Source organism: Mesoplodon densirostris, chromosome 19 (assembly GCF_025265405.1).
Source record: "Mesoplodon densirostris isolate mMesDen1 chromosome 19, mMesDen1 primary haplotype, whole genome shotgun sequence".
In the NCBI taxonomy this organism is placed as follows: Eukaryota; Metazoa; Chordata; class Mammalia; order Artiodactyla; family Ziphiidae; genus Mesoplodon; species Mesoplodon densirostris.
This window is the reverse complement of record NC_082679.1, coordinates 27,599,029-27,623,478: the sequence shown is the minus strand read 5'-3', so window position 1 is coordinate 27,623,478 and position 24,450 is coordinate 27,599,029. Positions and strand designations below refer to the sequence as shown.

Here is a 24,450-nt window from a genome sequence, read left to right as displayed (position 1 = left end):
TGAGGGAACACACTGGTTCTCCCCAGTCCTGGAACTGGGGAGAACCAGGGGGGAACACAACTTACGCTTTTGCCCTGGAGACAAATCTTGAGGGTCCGGGATAACGGTGGCCACTTCCCTTTCCACTGCCACGGATCAGTTTAGAAAGAGCACGGGCTACAGTTCTGGCCGAGGAGACGTGAGGGGCGTTCTGTTGGGTGCTGCTACAAGCTTTCCTCACTTTTAAAAAGGGCAACAAGGAAGGGAGGGAGCTGCTCTCTGCCCTGCACCCTCCGAAGGTTTGGGTGCTCCGCGTACAAGAGGGGATTCTTGCTGCTGCTGCTGCAGCCGACTTGCAGACGCTGGCCACTGCTGGCAGGCCTTGACTTCACCGTGGAGCCACTGGCACCACCACGTGTCCTGAGAGCTTAAACCGACGCCGACTCCTCTGTTATTACGGCCCAAAGCATACGCACTATAGATATCTAAACTCACCTTTTTGCTGCTTTATCACTCCTACCTTCCCGCTCCTAAAATGTAAGCTCTGTGAGGGGAGGGGCCTGTCCCTCCATCACTATGTCCCCATCACGTGGACTGGGCATTGTCTGGCACAGCTACAGCAGGTGCTTGATGAATGCTGGCTGCATTCATGCATGAGGGTCCTCCAGGGCAGGGACTCAGTCACTGTGGCTTCTGGGAGCGGCAGGGGCTCAAAAGCCTTCGCTGGATCAACAGGCAGGGAAGCCAGAAGACAGCTTCTTAAGAAACAAATTTAATACTATATACAAGGGAAAACGTACAGAAACAACAAAGGAGACGCAACAGGGCTGGAGGTGCCCATCCCAACTAGCTGCCCACGCAGAGGGCCGATGCCAGCCCCTAGCTCGCCCTCCTCCTCCTACAGTTGGAAGGGCTCCACGGGCCACCTTGCCCTGGCGGTGGGATCCACGTGGTCCTGAAGCCGGTGCCACTTCATGTGGGCATTCCGACCCTTGATCTTGCCAAACACCCTGAGGAGGCACCAGAGGACACAGGGGTCAGAGCAGGGGGAGGCGGGTAGCCCTGAGGGGGGCACCCCAGAGGGCTGAGGGCAGGCAGTGTGGGAGCATCCAGGGAAAGGGCGGTACCTCTCACACTCCCGGCAGGGAAAGAAGCCCTGGCCCTTGCTGCTCCCCGGCAGCTCAGGGGTCCGCTTCGAGCCGGTGTTTGGGCTGGAGTTGGGGATGGACTCCCTCCTGTAACTCTCAGTAGTCCTCGGTAATTCGGGGGTTGGACGGTGGCTGGGTTTCCTCCGAGGGCTACGAGTGACCTGCACAGGGGGCAGAGGTGATGAAAGGGTGCTGACCGCCCCGCCGCCCTTCTAAGGGAGAAGCAGGTGTCCAGAGCATCCAGACGTCGCGGGGTGCACCCCCCCACCGCCAGCCAGCTTGGATGGGCACCGGGCATCCAGATCCGTGCTGAACTCCTGAAGCCCTATCCCGAGACCCTCTACCTTCGCTTCTGTCCTGTCTGCTTCACCCAGCTCTCTCTTGACCCTCTTTTCCGGCACTGGGGCTCGGCCGCAGTCAAACTTGTTCATTTTCTTCTGCATGTAGTAGAACTCGACACACTGGGCTACTGTTTTTGTCTGGACCTAGTGGAGGAAGACAGAAACCGGCTAAGGACAGTGCCTCAGGAGTAGCAGTGAGTATGGCCTTGACGCCCTAAATCCCCTCCCCATGGGGCCAGCCGCCACTTTTTGAAAGCCCTCCTGAAACGTTTCTCCCCTACGGCTTGGTATGCTCCACTGCTACGGGGGACAGAGAATCACAAAGTCCTCCTGGGGATGAAGGAGTTCAGAGAGAAGCCACCAGAGTCAACACCATCTAAGCTCTGCACGCTCTGAGCAACAAGGCTGGCCCAAGAAGGCTTCTCTCCAGGAAAACGCACACACGGTACACACGAGGACGCTCACTGTGACATCATGTGGAGCCACATGTCTACCGACTGGGACTAATTAAACCAGAGTGTCCTTACGTGGTGGATACCTCATAGCCTTATGTGACAGCTAGGCAGAGCCCTCCAAAAAACTGAAGAGGAAGGAATACTTCCCAACTCAGTCCGTAAGTTCAACATTTCTCTGATACCAAAGCCAGACAAAGATATTACAAGGAAAGAAGCCTACAGACCCAATGTCCCTCATGAACATAGATGAAAATTTATAAACAAAACTTTAACGAACAGAATCGAACAATATATATATGTGTATATATATATACGTGTATATATGTGTGTATATATATACATATATATGTGTGTGTGTATATATATATATATATATATATATATATATGTATGTATATATATATATATATATATAAAGGACAATATACCATGACTAAGTGGAGCTCATCCCAGAAACGTGAGGTTGGTTTAACAATCGAAAATCAATGTAATTCATCATATTAAACTTAAAAAAGAGAAATCATATGAGCATCTTGATAGGTGCAGAAAAAGCATTTGATACAATCCAATGTCCATTCCTGATGGAAACTCTCAGCACAATAGGAATAGAAGGAACTTCTCTTCAACCTGATAAATGAGACCTACAAAATCCCTACAGCTAACGGTGGAGTGGTTTCCCCTCAAATATCATGAACAACACAAGGATTTCCACTCTCACCACTTCTACTCAATACTGTACTGGTGGTTCTAGAGTGCAAAAAGGCAAGAAAAAAAGTAAAGGCATCCAGGTTGGAAAGGAAGAAAGAAAAGTGTCTTTACTTGCAGATGATGTGACTGTCTATGTAGAAAATTCAGTGGAATCCACAAAAAAGTTACCAAAACTAGTAAGTTAGTTTGGCAACATTTCAGAACACAAGATCCATATAAAAATCAATTTTATTTCTATACATACTAGCAACAAACCATTGGAAACTGAAATAAAAAAGAACTCTATAACATCATAAAAAACACAAGTACTGGGCTTCCCTGGTGGCGCAGTGGTTGAGAGTCCGCCTGCCGATGCAAGGGACACGAGTTCGTGCAATGGTCCTGGGAGGGATCCCACGTGCCATGGAGCGGTGGGGCCCGTGAGCCATGGCCGCTGGGACTGCGCGTCCGGAGCCTGTGCTCCGCGGCGGAGAGGCCACAATGGTGAGAGGCCCGCATACCGCAAAAAAAAAAAAAAAAAAAAAAAAACAGAAAAAAACCAAGCGCTTAGGAATAAATCTGACAGAAAGTATGCAACAACTGTACACTAAAAACTTCAAAACACTGCTGAAAAATTAAAGATTGAAATAGAGAGATACACCCTGTTCACGAGTCAGAAGACTCAATATTGTTAAGGTAACAACTCTCCCCAGTTGACGTAACGAGTCAAAAACAGTACCAATCAAGTTCCTAGCAGAAATTTTTATTTTGAAATTGTCAAGTTATTTCTAAAATTCATAGGGAATTAAAAAGGATGTAGAATACAAAAAATAACTTTGAAAAAGAATAACAAAGTTGAAGGACTAACATTTTCTAATTTCAAGACTTAGAATAAAGCTACAGTAATAAAGACAGTATGGGAATAGCTTAATAAAAGACAAACAGATCAATGGAACAGAATACAGGGTCCAGAAGTAGATGCATATATATATGGCCAACTGATATTTAACAAAGGTACAAAAGCAACTGAGTGGAGAAAGTATGGTCTTTCCAACAAAAGGTATTGGAATAAATATCCATATGCAAAAATGAACTCACCTCGCACCCCATACAAAAATAAACTTAAAATGGATCATAAATCTAGAAATAAAACCTAAAACTATAAAACCTCCAGAAGAAAACATAGGGGAAAATCTTTGTGACTTTGGGTTAGGCAAAGATTTCTTAGATACAACACGAAAAGCACAGTCTATAAAAGAGAAACTAGTAAGTTAGGCTTAAGCAAAATTTACAACTTTTCTTCAAAAGACACTGTTAGAAGACTGACAAATGGCATATTGGGAGAAAATATTTCCAAAGCATATATCTGGATAAAGGACTGGTGTTCAGAACAAAATAAGAACTCCTACAGCTCAATAAAAACACAGACACTCCAATAAAAACAGAGGCAAAAGATATGAACAGACAGCTCACCAGAGAAGGTGCACAGAGAGCAAAAAAACACAAAGATGCTCAGCATCATTAGTCATTAGGAAAATGGAGTCAGATGCTACTGTACACTCATTAGAATGGCTAAAATTAAAGAGACTTAGCATACCAAGTGTCGACGAGGGTGTGGAGCAACTGGACCTTTCATAACCTGCTGGTGGGAATGGGAAGTGGTAGAGCCACTTTGGAAAACAGTTTGGCAGTTTCTTAAAAAGTTAAACATACATCTACTATAAGTTACCCTCATTCCCCTCCTAGGTATTTATAATCCCAACCCCGTGTCCGCAAAAAAAAAAAAAAAAAAAAAAAAACCCAGTACATGTCCGTACAAAGACTTGTATGTAAATGTGCAGAGCAGCTTTATCTGTAGTCATCAGTAACTGGAAACCACCAACAGGTGGATGATTAAATGAACGGTGGTCCGTCCACACAGTGGTATACTCCTCAACAGTAAAGGGATGAACTATGGGTACACACGACAACATGGATGAATCTCAAAATCATTAGGTTGAGTGTAAGAAGCCAGACAAAGCAGATCACGTGCTGTATGATTATTCCATTTATATAAACCTCTAGAAAATGCAAACTAATTTAGAGTGACAGAAAGTAGACAAGAGTTGACTAGGGACCCGGGTGGCAGGAAGGAAGGGTTGCAAAGGGGCAGGAGGGAACTTTTGGGAGTGAAGGATACTCTCATTATCTCGATCATCGTGGTGGTCTTACAAGTGTATAACTATGTCAAAAACATTAAATCTCACACTTCGATTATGTGCAATTTTGCGTACATCAAGTTAAAAAAAAGAGCAAACTAATCAGCAGGATATTAAGTATATGATGTCATCCTTTTTTGAGAAAGTGCATATAGGTGTGTAAAATCCGTATGGGCAATAAATACCTGTCAGGTTATCAAATCAGAAGTAGGATTGTGGGGAGGGGTCTGGAGGGCTTTATTTTGAACATGGGATTCATTTCTCTACCGTTTCAGGTTGTTCCAAGCAATGGCATTGTAGTTGTCAACTGTTCACAGCATGAGCAGAGTATCGCCCCTGAAAGGCCCTGCAGTTCTAGCGCCTCGGCCGTGTGAAGGAGCCTTGTCTACACCAGCCTGCCATGTTCGCCTTACCATCTTGTGTATCAAGTAGAAGTCCTTCTTGTAGGCACGGAACGCCTTCTTAAAGAGCCTCTTCTCCATGGAGGTCCAGATGTCCGAACCTATTGGAGAAACAGCCAAGAGGAGGAAGGATGTTTCTCCTTCTGGGACCACAGCCACGGCTGAAGTGCAGACTCCCCTCCTTTTTCAGGCCACCGAGCGCCACTTATATGCCAAGATTTCTGCTAAGCCCCTTACTTGCTTTATCTCACACAATCCTCACAAAAACCTTAGCAGGTAGGGGCGATTACCATCCCCACTTGACAGGTGCAGCAACTTGAGGCTTCCTCTGGTTAAGAGACTTGCCAAGGGCAGGCGTGGGCCCCTGGTTGCCTGACTCCAAGGCTGGAGTGCTCAACTGGGAAACCTGAGCCCACCCCAACCTGGCACTCCCCTTCTGGCCAGGAAGAGCCCACGAGGGAACCAGTGGAAAGGGGAAGGTTGGATCCAACTAGAGAACAGCACCCACTGAGTCCCCCAGAGAGGACGGGCCCTTCTGGGAGGGCAGGTGCAGGCCCCAAGAGAACTCCGGGAGGCACGTGCAGAGCTTGCCATGGAAAGTGACTGGCTCGCAGGGGCCTCAGCCAGGCCAAAACCACGCGGGCAGCCACGCTCGTTACCTGTGTAGTGATAGTTGGCGAGAGGGTGAGTCCGTGGCTTCTGGGGTCCTCTCAGTAACAGGGTCTCCAGGGCAACCTGGAACGACAGGAGTGGTGGGCAACTCTCTGAGGGAGGGAAGGTGAGGTAGAGGCCCACCTTCATTCTTTCATCCAATCAGAAAATATGTGCAGCCCTCCCTAAAGCCACCCCTACCCCAGGGCGACTCAAAGTGTGGTCGGTCTGTGGACTGGCCACCAGCTGTGAACCACTTGGGACACATTGCCTACAGCACTAAGCGGACTGTTGAGTGCAGCTGACGTTACCTTTTTCATAGCAAGATTTACTTGATGACGAAACAGTGTGTGGACTTATTCTGGCACAAGCTCCTTATTTCTTCAGGGAGCAGCATTTGGAGTGGCACTGCCCCCGCCCTACCCCATGTTATGGTCCTCATAGCACTAATCATTATCTATCACTTGTAAAAAATGTATTTCATGTGTTCACTCTCCTAAAATGTAAGCCCTGCAAAGAGAGGGCATTTGTCTTGCTCAACAGCGTAACCCCGGTCAGGACTCGCTATGCAGTTTGCAGGACCCAGCGCAAAATGGAAACACGGGGCCCTGTGCTCAGAAACTATTAAGAATTTCAAGATGGTGGCAGCAGAGCATTAAACCAAGAATGGGCCCCTGAGCTGGCCCCAGCCTGATACCGTGACATCACCAGGTATCAGGAGGACCCAGTAAATGTGTGCTGATTACTCTGCTGAGCACCCACCACGTGCCAGCCACTGCCTCTCAGCTTGAGAAAAAGCACCATGTAGCCCTGACTCTTGGGTCTCCAACTCGGGTGACGTGACTTCCTCTCCCACTACACACAGTTGGACTTCTTCATTTTCTAAACTTCAGGATTGTGAGGAGGGTCCTTGGAGGAGGCAGAGGCATTTCTGTTGCATCAGAGGTTTGCATACACCATTTTTAATCCAAAAGTTAATGTTCAGTAAATAAACCAGATGAATGCAGGCCCTGAGTTGGTTCTGCTAGGCACCGCCTCCCCAGTGCCGCGCTGAGATGAGGTAACGCTGGAGGAACCCTGGTGCTCTGCTGTCACCCCAGAGCAATAACTGATTGAGCCCGTATGTGTGCATTTCCCCTACGTTCCAAAGGACACCACCAGTCCCAAAGCGACCAGGGAGAAGGGTGGGTGGCCAGCCTTTGGTTCTCGTGAGCTGCAAAGCCCCAAGTAGAAGGCACGTGTCTTGCGCCTAGAGCCCCTGGCCCTAAGAGACCAGGGAGCTTCCCACAGCTCCTCTGAGCCCCCGCCTCGCCTGCACCGCACCTGGATGTTGCCCTGGGCTTCATGCAGGCAGTGCAGAGCGAGCTCCAGGTTGGTGCCCCCGCCCGGCATCACGCTGGAGCAGGCCACGTTGCAGAGCTCGGTCACTGTTTCCAGCAGGCAGCCCGGCAGCGAGAAGGAGAGGAGACACAGAGGGTCAGCAAGTGCCAGAGAGGAAACCTCCCCAACAGCACAGATGGGGTGGGGGGCTCCTGTCACCATCTCCCTCACCTCTCTGTTACAAGCAGGCTGAGGGAAGGGAGCGACAAGGAGGATGGGCAGAAACCCTGCTCCTGGCACCCGCTCTGGATGGCCTGGCCAGCTACTGGGTGAGAGGAGAGGTGGGGCAAGGGACTGCAGCACAGCAAAGCAGTCCTGCGCTGAAGGCCAGCTCTGCCCACCCCACCCCCGCCTGGGGATCACTGCTTCTTGGTCAAGGTGAGAACTGGGAGGAGAAACCCCTTGGACATGGAGGAGGGCTCTCGGGAACCTGGCCCCAAAGTCTCAGTCACCCCTATCCTGCGTCTTCGGGTTGGTCATCACATCTCCCCATGGCTTCCAGACCAGAGTAGCTACATGCTCGTCACTTCCAGCCAGTGATCTGTCCTGGAGCTCTGGGATCTCAGCCTGAAACTGGCTCCCTATGTTGATGTGTCTGAAATGAGGCCACACACACGGACATAAAAGGCATAGGTGTGTGACCAAGATGGGAAATACAAGAGAGATGTGTGGTGAGCCCTGCTCAGCAGGGCTGTGGAACCCACCTTTTGGCCATCTCTCAGACACAGGGAGTGCTCATCAGCCCAGCAGACACGCCACTGGTATTCCAGAGACCTCTTGAGGGATACTTCCTTCCTTCCTCCAATTTGCTTTTTCGCCAGATTTCTGGCTTCAGGCGTTTGGGGTCTAGGACAGGGGAGGTATGTGCTGATACCTGGCATTCTTCTGTATCCAAGGGAACATCCAAGCTACAAAACAGTATCTCACTGCGCCATCACCAATTCTATCTAGAACCCCAGGGTGCTGGGCATTCTGTCTGCAGACATCCAACTATGGTATGTCTGGACAGAAGGAATATTGGGGAAACACCTGGAAAAATCCACCACTTCTCTCCTAGAGAGGTTCTGGGTCTAGACCTGACTTTCCCGTGATGAAGGCTCCCTTGGGAAAAACCGACACTGGAATGCAAGGAGGGTAAAAGCATCCCCACGTTGCAAGGACCCTCAGGTTCTAAGTCTGTTCCAACTCACGGTTCAGTGCTGATCTTGCTGTTGTCCTTCACCACACTGATGCCAAAAGAGCCGTCCATGTGATCTGGAAAACACCCAAAGAAGAGCCTCAAGGAGACTGGCTACAACTGACCCATGAGGCCCTTTTTGCCTGCCTTTCCAGAGCAGCTAAGAGCAGGCTCTTCAAGATTGCGTGGTATACACACACTACTGTATATAAAATAGATCATCAAAAAGGACCTACTGTATAGCACAGGGAACTATACTCAATACTCTGTAATAACCTATATGGGAAAAGAATCTAAAAAACAATAGATATGTGATTATGTATAACAAAATCACTTTGCTGTATACCTGAAACTAACACATTGTAAATCAACTCTAATCCAATATAAAATTGAAAATTGGAAAAAAAAGATTGCATGGTATGGAGTTTCCTCAAAAATTAAAAGTAGGACTACCATATCATGCAGCAAACCCACTTCTGGGTATTCATCCAAAAGAACTGCAGTCAAGACCTCAAAAAGATATCTGAACTCCCATGTTCACTCCAGCACCATTCATAATAGCCAAGATGTGGAAACAACCTAAATGTCCACTGACAGATGAGCACATAAAGGTAATGTGACATCAACATACAATGAAATACCATTTAGCCTTAAAAAGAAATTCTGCAATACGCAACAACATGGATGACCATTGAGGACATTATACTAAGTGACATAAGCCAGTCACAGAAAGAGAAATACTGCATGACTCCACTTATATAACGTATCTAAAGTAGTTGAATTCATATTGATAGAATCAAAGAGTGGAATAGGGGTTACCAGGGGTTGGGGCAGTGGGAAATGGGAGGTTACTAATCAATGGGCATAAAGTTTCAATTAATCAAGCTCTAGAAATCTGCTGTATAACATTGTACCTATAGTCAACAATACTGTATTGCACACTTAAATCTTTGTTAAAAGGGCAGATCACAGATTAACTGTTCACATCACAATAAAATAAAATAAAAAGATTGCATGGAAGTGGGATAAGACTTCTGAAAATGTAGAGTAAGGAACTCGGCAAAACAACAGATTTACTGACAAAAATCATTGAAAAAGAAAAAAAAAAGAACAGTAAGCTAAAGTCTCTGCACGTTGTCCCAAAGGCATACAGCATTTTAAGAAATACTCATTCAAGAAAACCCACTAAATCTCGGGAAGAACAGTGAGAGTCTGTGGCACTGGAGCCATGGCCCACCCCCTTACCCACCTAGCCCCCAGCTCTTTGTAACGGAAGCTCTACCCAGGTAGGTGCAGCCAAGGAGATGGGGGCTGCTTCTTCCCCTGGCTCCCATGCTTAAAGAATTAAAGCAAGATAAAATAAAAATTTGTCATCAAAGAGAAAATGCCATCAAGAGATGGAAATTAGTTTTTAAAAAGATACAAATGTGGACTTCCCTGGCGGTCCAGTGGTTAAGACTCCACGCTTCCACTGCAGGGGGCATGGGTGTGATCCCTAGTAGAGGAAGTAAGATCCTGCATGCTGTGCGATGCAGCCAAAAAAAAGAAGAACCAAATGGAAATAGTTCAGGGGTTAAAAAAGTACAATAACCAAAATACGGCTCAACAGTACATCTGAGCTGGCAGAAGAAACGATCAGCAAACCTGAAGATAGAACAATGGAGACTATGAAATCTGAAGAACAGAGAGAAATAAATATAGGAAAGTGAAGAGAGCCTCAGAGAAATGTGAGATGTCATTACATGCAACAATATATATGTATTGGGAGTACCAGAAAGAGGGGAGAAAGGGACAGAATATTTAAAGTATTAATGGCTGAAAATTTCCCAACGTTGATGAAAAACAATATGTATATCCAGCAAACTCTACAAACTCCAACAAAGATTAAACACAAAGAGCTCTACATCCAGACATAACATAGGCAAAATGTGGAAAGCAAAAATAAAGATAAGATCTTGAAAGCAAAAAGGGAAAAACAATTTGTTACATACAAGGGCACTACAGTAAAATTAACAGCTAACTTTTTAAGAGAAACGATGTAGGTTACAAGGCAATGGGATAATATATTCAAATTACTGAAAGTAAAAAAGTGTTAACCAAGTATCTTATATTCAGCAAATTATCTTGCAAAAATGAAGGTAAAATAAAGACACTCCCAGATAAATAAAAACTGAGGATACCTGTTGCTGGCAGACCTGCCTTACAAGAAATATTAAAGGTGAAATATTATTCAGCCCGCAAAAAGGAACAAAGTACTGATACATACTGCAACTTGGATGAAACCTAAAAACATCATGCTAACTAAAAGAAGGCATTCATAAAGGACCACATACTGTATGATTCCACTCATATGAAATACGCAGAATAGCCACATCGATAGAGACAAAGTAGATTAGTCGTTACCCACGGCTGGGGATGGGGAGGATGGAAAGGAGGGACTGCTAATAAGTACAGGGCTTCTTTTGGGGATGATGAAAATTTCTGAAAACTGATGGTAGTGATGGTTGCACAGCTCTGTGAATATACTAAAAACCATTGAATTCTATACTTTAAAGGGATGAATTGTATGGTATGTGAATTATATATCCCTAATAAAAATAAATAGTAAAGAAAGTCCTTCAGATTGAAAGCAAATGACATCAGATGGTAACTTGAATCCAAACCAAAAAAAAAAAAAAAAAAAAGGGAAGCGCTAGTAAATATGGGTAACTATAAAAATCACTAGGATTACATATTTCTTTTCTTTTTTTAATGGCCTTAAAAATAACTGCATAAAACAATATGTATTGTGGGCCTGTAACATATAGAAATATAATATATGTGACAGTAACTGCACAAGGAGCACAGCTGCATTGGAGTAAAGGAATATCACCTCAGACAGTAACTCAAATCCACAAGAATAAATGAAGAGATCAGAAATGGTAAATAAGAAGGTTAATATAACAACCTCTATAAATCATGCTTGCTTTCCTTTATCCGCTCAGTGTTTTTACACAAAATAAAATTATATAAAGCAATAAACATGACCAGTACGGTATTACTGGGTCTCTCACATATAATAGCAAAAGAGTTAGAAGGAATAGAGCTAGATAGGAGCAGTGTTTCTATATTTCACTGTTAATGAGTTATTACACATCCTAACAGATTCTGATAAGACATATATTTTAAGTCCTAGAGCAACCACTAAGAAATGACTAAGAAACAGTGAAAAATTAACGGAATTAAAATGTCACACTAGAAAATACTCACTTAATACAAAAGAAAGCAGGAAAGGAGGAACAGAGGGAGAAAAAGACATGTAACGTATAGAAAATAAAAAGCAAAATGGCAGATGTAAATCCAACCATATCAATATAACATTAAACAAGAATGGATTAAACAAACCAATCAAAAGGCAGAGTTTGTAAGACTGGATAAAAAACACATGATCCACCTAATGGTGTCTAGAGGTAACATGCTTTATTTTCAAAGACACAAATAGGCTGAAAGTAAAAGAAGAGAAAAATATATACCAAGCAAACAACAACCAAAAAAGAGAATGGAATGGCTATACTAATGTCAGGCACATTAGACTTTAAAACCAAAAATATTACTAGAGATAATGATAAAATTATTGTAATAATGACAAATGATGTCACAATCACATCCTAATGATAAAAGGTCAAGCCGTGAGGAAGATGTGACAATTACAAACATATACACACCTACAAACAGACCCCCAAAATACACCAAGCAACAAACGACAGAACTGAAGGATGAACTCAACCATTAAAAAATAATAGTTGGAGATTTCAATACTTTCAACAGTGGATAGGGCAACTAGGCAGAAGATCAACAAGGAAATTGAAACTAACTAGACAAAACAGACAAAATACAGCATTCCACCAAACATCAGTAGAATACATTCTTCTCAAATTCACATGGAACATTCTTCAAGACAGACCGGATTCTAGCCCATATAACATGCCTCAATAAATTTTAAATTTTAAAATAAATTTAAGGGAATTCCCTGGCGGTCCAGTCATTAGGACTCCACGCTTCCGCTGCAGGGGGCATGGGTTCGACCCCTGGTGGGGGAACTAAGATCCTGCAAACCGCACAGCACAGCCAAAATAAATAAATAAATAAATAAAATAAATTAAATTGAAAAAGAAACAACGTATGTACTCTGACCAAAAGAGAATTAGATTACAAATCAATAAAAGGCAGCAATTTGGAAAATTCACAAATATGTGAAAATTAAGCAACACACTCTTTAACAGTCAGTGTATTAAACAGGAAGTGGAATGATAAATTAGAAAATACTTTAGCTGAATGAATATAAAAACACAACATAGGGCCTCCCTGGTGGCGCAGTGGTTGAGAGTCCGCCTGCCGATGCAGGGGATACGGGTTCGTGCCCCGGTCTGGGAGGATCCCATATGCCGTGGAGCGGCTGGGCCCGTGAGCCGTGGCCGCTGGGCCTGCGCATACGGAGCCTGCGCATCCGGGGCCTGTGCTCCGGAACGGGGGAGGCCGCAACAGTGAGAGGCCCGCATACCACAAAAAGAAAAAAAAAAAAAAAAAAAAAACAACATACTAAAACTTACAAAATGTAGCTAAAGCAATGTTCAGAAGGAAATCTATAGCTGTAAAATATCTGTATTAAAAAAGAAGAAACATCTCAAATCATTTATGGTCAACTGACTTTCCACAAAGGTAGCAAGACAGGGCTTCCCTGGTGGCGCAGTGGTTGAGAGTCTGCCTGCCGATGCAGGGGACATGGGTTCGTGCCCCGGTCTGGGAAGATCTCACATGCCGCGGAGCAGCTGGGCCCGTGAGCCATGGCTGCTGAGCCTGAGTATCCGGAGCCTGTGCTCCACAACGGGTGAGGCCACAAACAGTGAGAGGCCCACGTACCACAAAACAAACAAACAAACAAACACCTCACAATGAGCTACCACTTCACACCCACTAGGATGGGTGTAATAAAAAAGACAGCTAAGAAGTGTGAGCAAGGATGTGGAGAAACTGCAACTTTCATACAATGCTGGTGGAAATTTAATATGACCCGGCCATTTTGCAAAGCAGTCTGGCAGTTCCTTAAATGGTTAGACATAGTTACCCTTTGACCCAGCAATTCCACTCTGAGTTATATACCCAAGAGAAATGAGGACTTATGTCCAACAAAAACTTACACATAAATGTTCTTAACAGCACTGTTTGCAACAGCCAAAGGACACAAACAACCCAAATGCTCGTCAACTGATGAATGGATAAATAAAATGTTGTCTATCCAGAGAATTCAATATCATTCATCCATAAAAAGAAATGAAGCACTGATGCATACTACAACATGAACCTTGACAACATTATTCTAAGTGAACAAACTAGACACAGAATGTCCCGTAATTTATGATTCCAATTACATGAAATGTCCAGAATAGGGAGACCCATAGAAAAAGTAGGTTGGTAGACTGGTGGTTGCCCAGGGCTGAGGAGTTGGGGGCTACAGGGCCTGTGTGTCACCGCTCGTGGATATAATCTTCTGGGGTGATGAAAATGCTCTAGAATTAGATTGTGGGATGGGTGTACAATCCTAAGAATACACTAAAAAATCACTGTACACTTTAAATGGGTGATTCATATGGCATGTGAATTATACCTCAATAAAGCTGTTTAAACAATTACTCGAAAGGGCAGGCAGAAGGGTGCTTAGGCTAAATGGTGTCTATTTTCTTTCTGGCTACAAAGTCATAAGCACCTAGAAGGCTGCTGGTCCCAGATGGTCCTGGGATAGTTCTGAACAGCAACGGGACCCCCAGAGCAGACCCAGGCGTAGGCCAGAGAGAATGGCTGGACCAAATTCTACAGGGGGCGGGGGTCTGGCCCCCCGCAGGCCCATCATGGGGCGATCAAGCTCACTCACCAAGCATGGCGCTGATGAGCCTGTCGGGACGGGCCCGGGCAGATGTGGAACAGAGAGTGTTGAAATACAGCCCAGAGCCCTCCCGGATGGGGCTGAGCATCGGGGGCGGTGTGTAGGGAGGTCACTGGGACAGTCCCTTCAGGAGGTGGTCCATCAGGAACACGGGCGAGCGCAGGCAGCTCTGGCGGCATCCTCCCGGGCCCGGCTCCCCAGACATGGAGGGCGGAGGAGGGATGAGCAGTGCCTCGGGCCGTGGGAGCTTCTTCCGCTTCCTGTGTTGGCTGCTCTCCTTGCTGTCTCTCTCTTCCCCGTCCTTCTCCTGTCCCTGGAGAAGAAGAGACTTCAGAACCACGGGGGTCACCTGAGGCCACCGGCCCCAAAGCTCAGACCTCAAGATGGCCTGAGAGTGGGAAAGGGTACTGACCAGCCAAATGCACACCCAGCATGGCCATGCCCAGAGTCCTCAGCGCAGGAAGCCGGGCAGGGCCACCACGCCTGAGCCAGACTCCAGACCCTAAGCCGGGCGACATTTGACGCCGGGGCCTTCTCAGGCACCCACCCCCACCCCAAGGAGAGGCCCTCACTCAGACCATTTTGGAAACTCATATCCGTTGTTAAAGTGACTGGCACTTAAAGTGTGGGGGCCAGACGGATGCAACAGCATGACAAAAGGAAAACCTGTTGCCCTCAAAATGACAGCAGCTCCTGGGAGACAAACAGTGGGCTCCATGCACCCCGTACCCGAGTCCAGCATGGACTTCTCCAGGTGGGGTCTTCCAGCACAGGCTGAAGAGACGACGGCTTGAGCTTGCTACACTCTCTCTTACCTCCACGCAATCTCCCCTCCTCTCTGCCCATCTTACCCCTCCTCATCCTCCGGCTCTCAGCTGCAACGCCCCCTTCCTCAGGCAGGGTCTCTGGTGCCCTTGGGGCTCCCACAGCTCCCTCTCCCAGCCCGGCCCGTTCTGGGTCGTCAGTGTCCGGGGATGGGTCTATCTACTCCGCTGGGCTGGGAGCCCCAGGAGACGGGGGCAGGCCTGTTGTGGTCGCTGCAGTGTCCCCAGCCCTGCCCAGCACAGGGCCAGACACAAAGGAAGTTCACTGGAGGTTGAATGGATGAATGAACACGCAAATCAAGCTCTTCTGGAGTCAGGATTTGGGGGCTTTTCTCCCAGCTCCCACTGGCAGCTGGAAAGCAGCTGGAAGGAAGTGCACCCACCTTGCTCCCCAGGGGATGGTTCGCTGGAGCCACTGGCACCGAAACAGGGACCACCAAAGGGGCGGCGGTCATGTTGTCCAAGGACTTCCTGCCTCCCGGGGAACTCTGCCTGTGCCCTTCTGGCCTCAGCACCTGTCTTTGTGGCTTGCAAAACTCCATGCCACACACCTACACACAGAGAAGAGCCAGCCCTATAAGAGACACAGTACGTAGGGAGCAAGGGGCCCCTCCAGAGCAGCACAGCCCTGACTCCCGGCCCCCAGCCAGGCTCCCTGCAGGAGGACGGCTCCATCCTGAGATGAATGGCAGCTTCGCGCCCCTTCACCTGCGGCTCCTGCTTCCCTCGAGGTGACGGCCACTGGTCGCTGTGAAAACACATGTGGCTGCTCAGCCCTCTCTCTGTATAAAACATCTGGCTGCAATTCTTGCAGACGTAAGTGCTCCTTGGCTCTGCCCAGTCTGTGGGACCACCACTGTGCTGGTTCCTGTGGGGAAGAAAGGGAGAATGGGACTCCGTCCCCAAACACTGATCCTCTGACAGACAGCTTTGGACGAACCCTAAAGAAATGGACATGATGCCCCCGATTCTCCGTGGCCTGGTGCTCACCCCTTCAGGAGTGAAGCATCCAGAGCTCGCTCACCCAGGGCCAGCACATCAAAGCCACCAGAGTTCTCCCGAGGGGCTTCTGAACTTACCAGCCACCCGCCATGTTCTCCTCCTTCATCGGGTGGGGGAGCCGGTAGATATTTCCACCCTGAAGACGAAAATACATCTGAGCCAACATATCAGAAATGAGATGCAAGAGTGAAAACTATAAGACTTGGAAGAAAACACAGGTATAATTCTTGGTGACCCTGGAGTAAGCAGTGGTTTCTTGGATGACTCCAAAACCAAACAAAAGACAGACGTATTGGACTTCATCAAAACTTACAACTTCTGTGCTTCAAAGGACATCATCAAGAAGTGAAAAGACAGAATAAGAGAAAAAAGTTGCAAATCATGTATCTCATAAGGGACTATGTATATTTCTGTATCAGTGATACATAATGAACTCTCACAGCTCAAAAATAAAATCACAACCCAATTTAAAAATGGGCAAAGGGTCTGAATAGACACTTACCCAAAGAGGATATACAAATGGCCATTAAAAGATGCTCAGGATTATTAGCCATCGGGGAAATGCAAATTAAACTATAATGAGATTATCATTTCCCACCCACTAAGGTGAACCAACTGGACAAGAACAAGTGTTGGTGAGGATGCAGAGAAACTGCAGGCCTCATACACTCTGGGTAGGGATATAAAACAGCACAGCTTTTTGGGAAAGTCTGGCACTTCCTCCAATAGAATTACCCTAGAGCCCAGCAATTCCCCTCCAAGGTATTTCCCAAGAGAAATGAAAACATATGTCTAAACAATAATCTGTCCACAAATGTTCACAGCACCGTTATCACAATGGCCAAGAAGGGAAAACAACCCAAATATCTATCATCTGATGAATGGATAAATAAAATGTGGTGTTTCCATACAATGCACAAGTTACCAGCGATAAAAAGGAGTGAAGTTCTGACCCGTGCTACAGCACAGAGGAACTCTGAGAACATCAGGTTAAGTGAAAGAAGCAAAAGACACAAAAGGCCACGCAGCGTTAGGATTCCCGTCACATGAAGTGTCCAGAATAGGCAAATCCATGGAGACAGAAAGTAGATGCATGGTTGCCAGGGGCTGGGAGGGATGGAGAGATTGCGGGTGACAACCAACGGTGTGGGGTTTCTTTTTGCGGTGATGAAAGTGTATTGGCAAAGAGTGGCGACGCGAGCACGACCTCGTAAACAAACTAAAAACTACTGGATGGTGCACTTCAAGATGGCGAATTAGATGGCACGTGAATATTAAAGCTGTGGAAAAAAAAAAAAGAGGAGGAGGTAGCTGTGGTGCGACAGGAAGGATGCTGGACCTCGGAACATCACGAAGAGACGTGGCCAAGCTCTCTGCGCCCAGGACCTCGTGGGCACGATGTGGGAGGACCCAAGCTGCTCCAAAAGGGCGGACCAGTGCCAGGCCTGCAGTAGGGGCCAAGTCGGACTTGTGGACCTGTGATTCACAACCAGAATAGACACAGCATTTCACGTACAAATATCAAGGGTAAAGGAGCTCTGCCTTTACATTCTCTGAAGAAGTGAAGGAGGCAAATCCAAAAGGAAGCGAAAGGCAGAAAGAAAGCAAATAGAAAAAGCTTAGTGAAGAAACATGATGCAAAGTGTCTCTGACAACTCTAAAGCCCTGTTCTGTTGTGTGTGTGTGTGTTGCAGGGTGGAGGGTGATGGGAGGAACCATCCCTTCTCTGGAACTTCATTCGCCCCTCTGTAAACAAACTGCATCTGAGGATTTGCTGAGGTTAAATACAGTGCCTGGACAAGTCAGAAACACGGACACAGGTAAGGACGAGACTCTGCCCCCCGCATGGTCAGGTCCCGTGAGAGGGCCCTGGTACCTGGATCCTGTTGAGTATCATCAGCTTGGACTTGGAGTCCCAGGGGGGATCCGCTGGAGGCCCGGCCAACGACGAGAAGGAGGCCATGGCTACCTGGCTTGGAGAAGCTGCACAGCAAATATCCACTTTCACTTTCTCCTTCCGGAAGTGCTGGACCCCGGAGTTGCCAGAGAAGAGCCTGTAGCCTCCGCCCCAGGAGCAGGCCGGGCCCTCTCCACCTTTTGTGGCCCCGGAAGCCGTGCCATTCTCAGCCTGGGCCTGCTTCCCTGGGAGGTGGGCTCTGGATGGCTCCTCCCCTCCTAACTGGGTCTGATGCAGGCCCCGAGGGAGAAGATGTCCCTAGGTCCAAGGTCCCTTTCGAGGATCGCAACTGCTTGGCCAGAGAGGAGATGTCTGGGTTTCCAGGAGGGTCCAGGGACGCCGCCGTGGGGGCAGGTGGAGCAGCAGCCACTTTTGGTCTTCCCTTTGGGTCCTGGCTCACGCTGCTGGGGGAGGGCTCTGTGGGTAAAGCGGGTGTGGATTTTCTCCTGCGGGCTAGGGACCCCTCTGGATCAGGGTTCACGGGGCCAGCATGGAGAGAGGCAACAGTGGGTGCCACAGGTGGGGGTTGCTGTGGCCACGGCCCCTGCAGTGACTTCAGGGCAACTTGCTTGCCGTCGGGTGTGGGAAGCTGGGAGGAGGCGGCGGCCACCTGGGTGTGGGAGAAGATCCGCTGGGACTTGGTGATCATCTGGAACACCTGCATCTGCTCGTGGCTCACCAGAGACTCCTGAGCCTTCAGGACCAGCTGCTGGAAGAGCGGTGTGGCATCCGACGGGAGGCCGCTGGACTTCTAGCCGTCCTGGGGGCCAGGCTCACCAGGGTTCTGCCGCGAGAAGGAGTCGCAGTCGAACTTGCTCTTCTTGGAAGCCCAGGAGTCGTCTTCCCCGCTGGTGCTGACATATCTGGGGTCGCCCGAGGCCTCCCCCTGGGCCTTCAGGAGCGTGGGAGGGAAAGACGGCGTGTCCTCCAGACCGGTGCACTGGCTGGGTGAGGGCTCCCCAGCAGGGGAGTCGCTGCTGAGCCCGGGGCCCGGCTCGGAGCCCTCCCGGGACGGCACTGCAGAGGGCTTGTGGACGACAAACATACTGTTTCCTTTGCTCTTAGGGCAGCCCGACAGGTTTCAGAGCCACTGGAAACTGTGGCTTGATGGCTGGGAACTGGCGGGGACAGTCTGGCCATGGAACAGAGGCAGGCAGGCGGGCAGGGAGCGCCCTCGGGCCAGCCCTCCAGGGATGACGGGGGCTGGAGCAGCGGCAGCTCCGGCTCGGCTGGGTCGGGGCCGCTGTTCTCCGCTGCCCGTGAGTGGACGGCTGTGAACACGTCCGTGCCCGGCTCCTTCCGTGGGGGCCGGGGATCCTCGGGAACACCTCAGTGCCCAGGGCTCCTGGGGCCGCCGGGGTGCTGGCTGGGCCGCAGGAGGAGGACCCTGACGAGGGCAGGGAGGAACAGGCCGTGATCCTCCCTTCGCCGCTGTCTGAAGGCCCTCCCAGGGCTGGCCCGGGAGAAGGGATCTTCTGGCAGATGCTGCTGCTCACGATACAGCGCAGGAGGTCTCGGTTGGACAAGAGGGAGATGGGGGATGGGGCTTCCGGGGGCACCAGGGACCACAGGCTCGCGGGTGCGGGCTGGCAGGCCACCTCGTGCACACGGGGTGAGTTCCCGCAGGGCTCCTCCTCCGGAGGGACCTCCTTGAGGATGCACAGGCCGTGCTGGACCTCGTAGTGCTGGCGCACGGAGCGGTAGTCGCTGTAGCTCTTGCTGCAGCCCTGCTCAATGCACACAAAGGGCTTGGACTTCTGGTGGGTGAGCGTGTGCCCAGTCCTGGAATCACATGAGGAGAAAGTTAGTGGGTGTCTCGGCGTGGGTCACTAACTGCAGGAACCCAGGCGTGTCCCCAGGGGGCGGCAGCATCGCAACTCAGAAACTGTGCTCAGACCCTATGAGGAAAGACCCCTGCTATGGCCAAAGCCCTCTGGAAGGGGGAGCTCTTGCCCTCACCCCTAAGCAAACCCCTAATCTGAGATTAAAAACATCAGTGGGAGTCAAGTCAGAGTTCCCCAAAGTGGGTTCCTAAGGAACACCAGGCTCCAGAGTTGCTCCCTGAGGACTTGGGCTCAGCTGGCAAATAAGTTTGGGAAAAACACTCTTTACTTCTTGGAGGTTCCTAGGAGCAAACTGAAAAGCCACAGAGCAGATAACGAGAGATCTGTTGAACTTTCCATGTCTCTCAAACTTATTTGCCCACAAAACCATGTTTTTAAAATAGACCCTTTTAGCATCCCCGAGAAGCAGAGAACCAGAGTTCTGAGAACAAACTTAAGGAAACGCTAACTTGGGGATGATCCTTCCTTCAACAAAGGAGTCTTTGCCTTCCCACAGGAGTCCTCTAGACAGCGACCTGGGAGCCCCACAGCAACAACAACAAAAAGCCAAATGCGCCTATAATGTCTGCAAATATAAAAGAATGCAAGTATGTAGTATATTTACATCATACGTATACCTGCATTAATATATTATAAATATAAACAAATGGGTAAATCACCCTCTGGGTTCCCAACAATCCTACCCCGGATGGTTCTAATCAATTGGACCCAGTAAATAATGAAACCCTTTCCCAAACGTGGACCCTTGGCCTCCATCTGAGGGAAGCAGCAGAGAGGGCATCCGGAGACCCACTTTCTAGCCCTAACTGTTACCAGCTTGTGACAGGAGTAAATCATTTCCCATCCTTAATGGCGAGAGGGGAGAGGATACAATGAAAGCGGGATTCATCGAAGCCTCAGTAAAGGCTGGGCGAGCTGTAAACATGCAAGGGATCGTCCTCTCCCACTTACGAGTCTCTCAGTTTGAAAGTCTGTCTCTTCTCCCTCGGCAGCAAGAAAAGCTTATCATTTCTAAGACATGAAGAACAAACGGAATTCTGCTCCTCTTACACTGAGCTTGCTTTTTAAAGTCAAATTTTGAAAAAAAATCGAGTTAATAAAAGGGGGAATTCAAACAGGAAAAAAGAGAGTGAACACTGCATTGCCATGTTCTAGAAACAGGCATTTCAGAACCCCTCACGCCCTGGTGTTATCCCAACATATATTCCTCATGGAGTGCATATCTGTTCTGCTCAGACACCTACCAGGGACTCTGAAACTTTCTCTACGCAGTTAGCCCAACTCCCTCCATGACAAAATTGCCTCTGGAGTGTGTTTTTAAAGCACATGGGTCCTGTCTGCAAATCGCAGCGGCGCTCTCCTCACTGGAGTGAATCTGGAGGCTGGGGAGGGCGGGCTGTCCGGGGCAGTGTAGGCCCTGCCCCCCGCCCCCACCAAACACTGGCCGTGGGAGGAGCACAGGTCGCACACACCTGGGACACCCGACGGTGCGGGGCGGTGCAGGTGGATGGGAGGGGATGCAAAAGAACCGGGAACACGCCCAGCCCCCAGCAGCCCCCTGAACAGACATCCCGACCAGACTCCTACATACAGGTGGTCCTGACGCTTAAAGGCCTTGCTGCAGATTTTGCACACGTGTCTCCTCTCCTGGCTGTGCGTCAGGCAGTGCTTGCTGAGAGGACTGGCGCTGCTGAACACCTTCCCGCAGAGGTTGCGGTCCAGGAGTGGGTTCTGAGGGGACCTGTGCTGCCGCTTTCCTCTCCTTGTGCTCCCAGACGTGGCCCTGCCTCCTTCGTTAGCCTCTTTGGGCACCTTGAGCACGCCTAGCCCCAGGTCTAGACAGAGGGAGAAAGCACAGGTTATGACATCCGGGGACATCGGAGCCCGGGCCGAAGCACTCTACCACCCTCAGACCAACTTCAGCAGCTGAGTCCAACTCAGGGAGTTGGCCGAGAACCCCAACTTCAGCAGCTTCACTCGCAGAGAAGACCAGGCTTAGCACCAGGTGAGGGGGAGAAGGGACCCTGGTCAAGCCACACCTCCAGGGCGGCACCCAATCTTGAAGCCACACTTGGGGGGTAAGGGAGGGGACAGCAACAGTCTGAGAGCTTCCAGGACAGAGTGACTCGACAGGCAGGACTTCATGACGGTAACATCAACAGCACGCTTGCAAGTGCAATCCAGAAATGCACAATGCAAAATCTTAGAAAAGTTTAAGTCCTTTCTCCCAGCCAATTCCACTCTGGTTTTTTAATTAAGGAAATTAAGGCCGATCTGTACAAATTAACGGAGATCTTGCAGTGAACTGCAAGCGAGTTAACTGCAGCATTGTTTTTCCTGGTGAAATGTGAGAAACCACCTAATAACTGACACGAGGGCAGGTGGGTGACTGCATTCTGGTCTCAATGGTCTATGGCGCAGGCATTTCAGATACAACTGTAGGAGAATATCCATTGACGTGAAAGGATGTTCATGCTGTACCACTAAGTGCCGTGCCACTAACAAGAGGATTGTTGAAAAACGGAATGACCTAGTCTTTAAAAGGGAAAAATAAATTTGAATAGAAACAAACAGAATGGGATTGATTGGTAGCATCATGGATCAACTTAATTTTCCTTTCCCTATATATCTGAATTTTCCATGTTTCTCTACTCCTTGGGTAAATGAGTAGTTTTTTTTTATAATTTCATTTTTGATTTTTTTTCTTTGACCCATGAGTTATTTTAGAAGAGTGTTCTTTAGTTTCCAAATACTTGAAGACTTTTTTCTCTTATTTCTTTTACTTATTTCTTTATTTTTGGCTGCATTGGGTCTTCATTGCTGTGCGTGGGCTTTCTCTAGTTGCGGCGAGTGGGGGCTACTCTTCGTTGCAGTGCGCGGGCTTCTCGTTGCAGTGGCTTCTCTTGTTGCAGAGCATGGGCTCTAGGCGTGCGGGCTTCAGTAGTTGTGGCTTGCGGGCGCTAGAGCGCAGGCTCACTAGTGGCGCATGGGCTTAGTTGCTCCGCGGCATGTGGGATCTTCCCGGACCAGGGCTCGAACCCGTGTCCCCTGCATTGGCAGGCAATTCTTAACCACTGTGCCACCAGGTTTTGATCCATCGCCTGGTCAAGTATCAGTGGGTTTTCCATACCCTTGGCATAATTATTACTCGTGGAATATTTGCTCTCAAACGCATGTATAGATTACACACTCGTGTCCTGGATTGCCATCCCGGAAAGCATTTAAGAAACATCAGGTTCGGGACTTCCTTGGTGGTGCAGTGGTTGGGAGTCTGCCTGCCGATGCAGGGCCCTGGTCTGGGAAGATCCCACATGTCGCAGAGCAACTAGGCCCGTGAGCCACAACTACTGAGCCTGGGCGTCTGGAGCTTGTGCTCCGCAACGAGAGGCCGTGACGGTGAGAGGTCCGCGCACCGCGATGAAGAGTGGCCCCCGCTCGCCGCAACTAAAGAAAGCAATCGCACAGAAACGAAGGCCCAACACAGCAAAACAACAACAACAAGAAAAAGTTAAAGGGCATTAAAAACAAACCAACCAGATATATGTGGGTAGGCATTTTCCATCCCAGTTACAGAATGAGAAAACTGAGACTCAAACAGGGAAAATGACTTGCCCAAGGTGGCAAAGGAAGGAAGAAGAGCCAGGCTGTAGATTCTGGTTCATCTGATGCCAGAGTCCTTTCCCCAACCACAGTGCCCGCACCGCTTCCAACTCAACTTCCTCCTCTGCTCCTCCTCCCTCCCCGTCTTTTCAGATGGACTGAACTGAAACCTGGCCCTTCTGTGAAGCCTCCTGACACCAGCGTTTGCCCTGCTCCCCTAGCCAGTCCCTCCGAAGGCAGCACACAGTTACAGACACAATCACGCCTTTAAGCCATCAATCCTCTGAGGTGTCCCTCTTCCTCATCTCAGTTATTAATAGCATCTACTCAGTTGCTCAAACCCCAGCCTGCCCTGCCAACCTCCATCTGTCCTTTTCCTTACCAGCTCTCCCTGTGATGTGTGACCCGTCAGCATGTCTGAATCTACTTCTAACATGATCCCTAATCCTTGCGCTTCTGGCCTCTTCACTGCTACTCCAGCCCAGGCCACCATCTCCGCTGAGAGCCTTCCAGCTACTCTCCAGGATTCCCGTCTTGCCGCCCACGGCACCCTCACAGCAGCTAGAGCTTTGCACAGCCTCCCCTGGTTCCCGTGGCAGAGTCTGTGCTTTGCCGCACCGTGGCCTGGAAGTGGGTCTCAGCCTCAGCAGCCTCCTCAGTGTGGCTTCCCACCCCCGCGCCATCCACCTGCCAGCGTCTGCCACTCCCTGTCACTCCCTCGGACTTGGCCCCCTGCTGTACTTTCCTCATGTCGCTTTGTGGTGGACACAAGGTCTGACTCCCCAGTGGCTGTTTCTGCTTCCTCTTCTTTTCCTGGCAAATGGGATTCCAGTTTGGATCGGGTGACAAGAAATTTGAGGGAACACACTGGTTCTCCCCAGTCCTG

The 24,450-nt window shown here is 48.8% G+C and overlaps 1 pseudogene; it reads right to left on the bottom strand.

The window, feature by feature from the left end:
• Positions 1-156: 156 nt before the first annotated feature.
• On the bottom strand, positions 157-24,314 carry LOC132479620 (zinc finger protein 541-like; annotated as a pseudogene).
• Between the last annotated feature and the right edge of the window lie 136 nt (positions 24,315-24,450).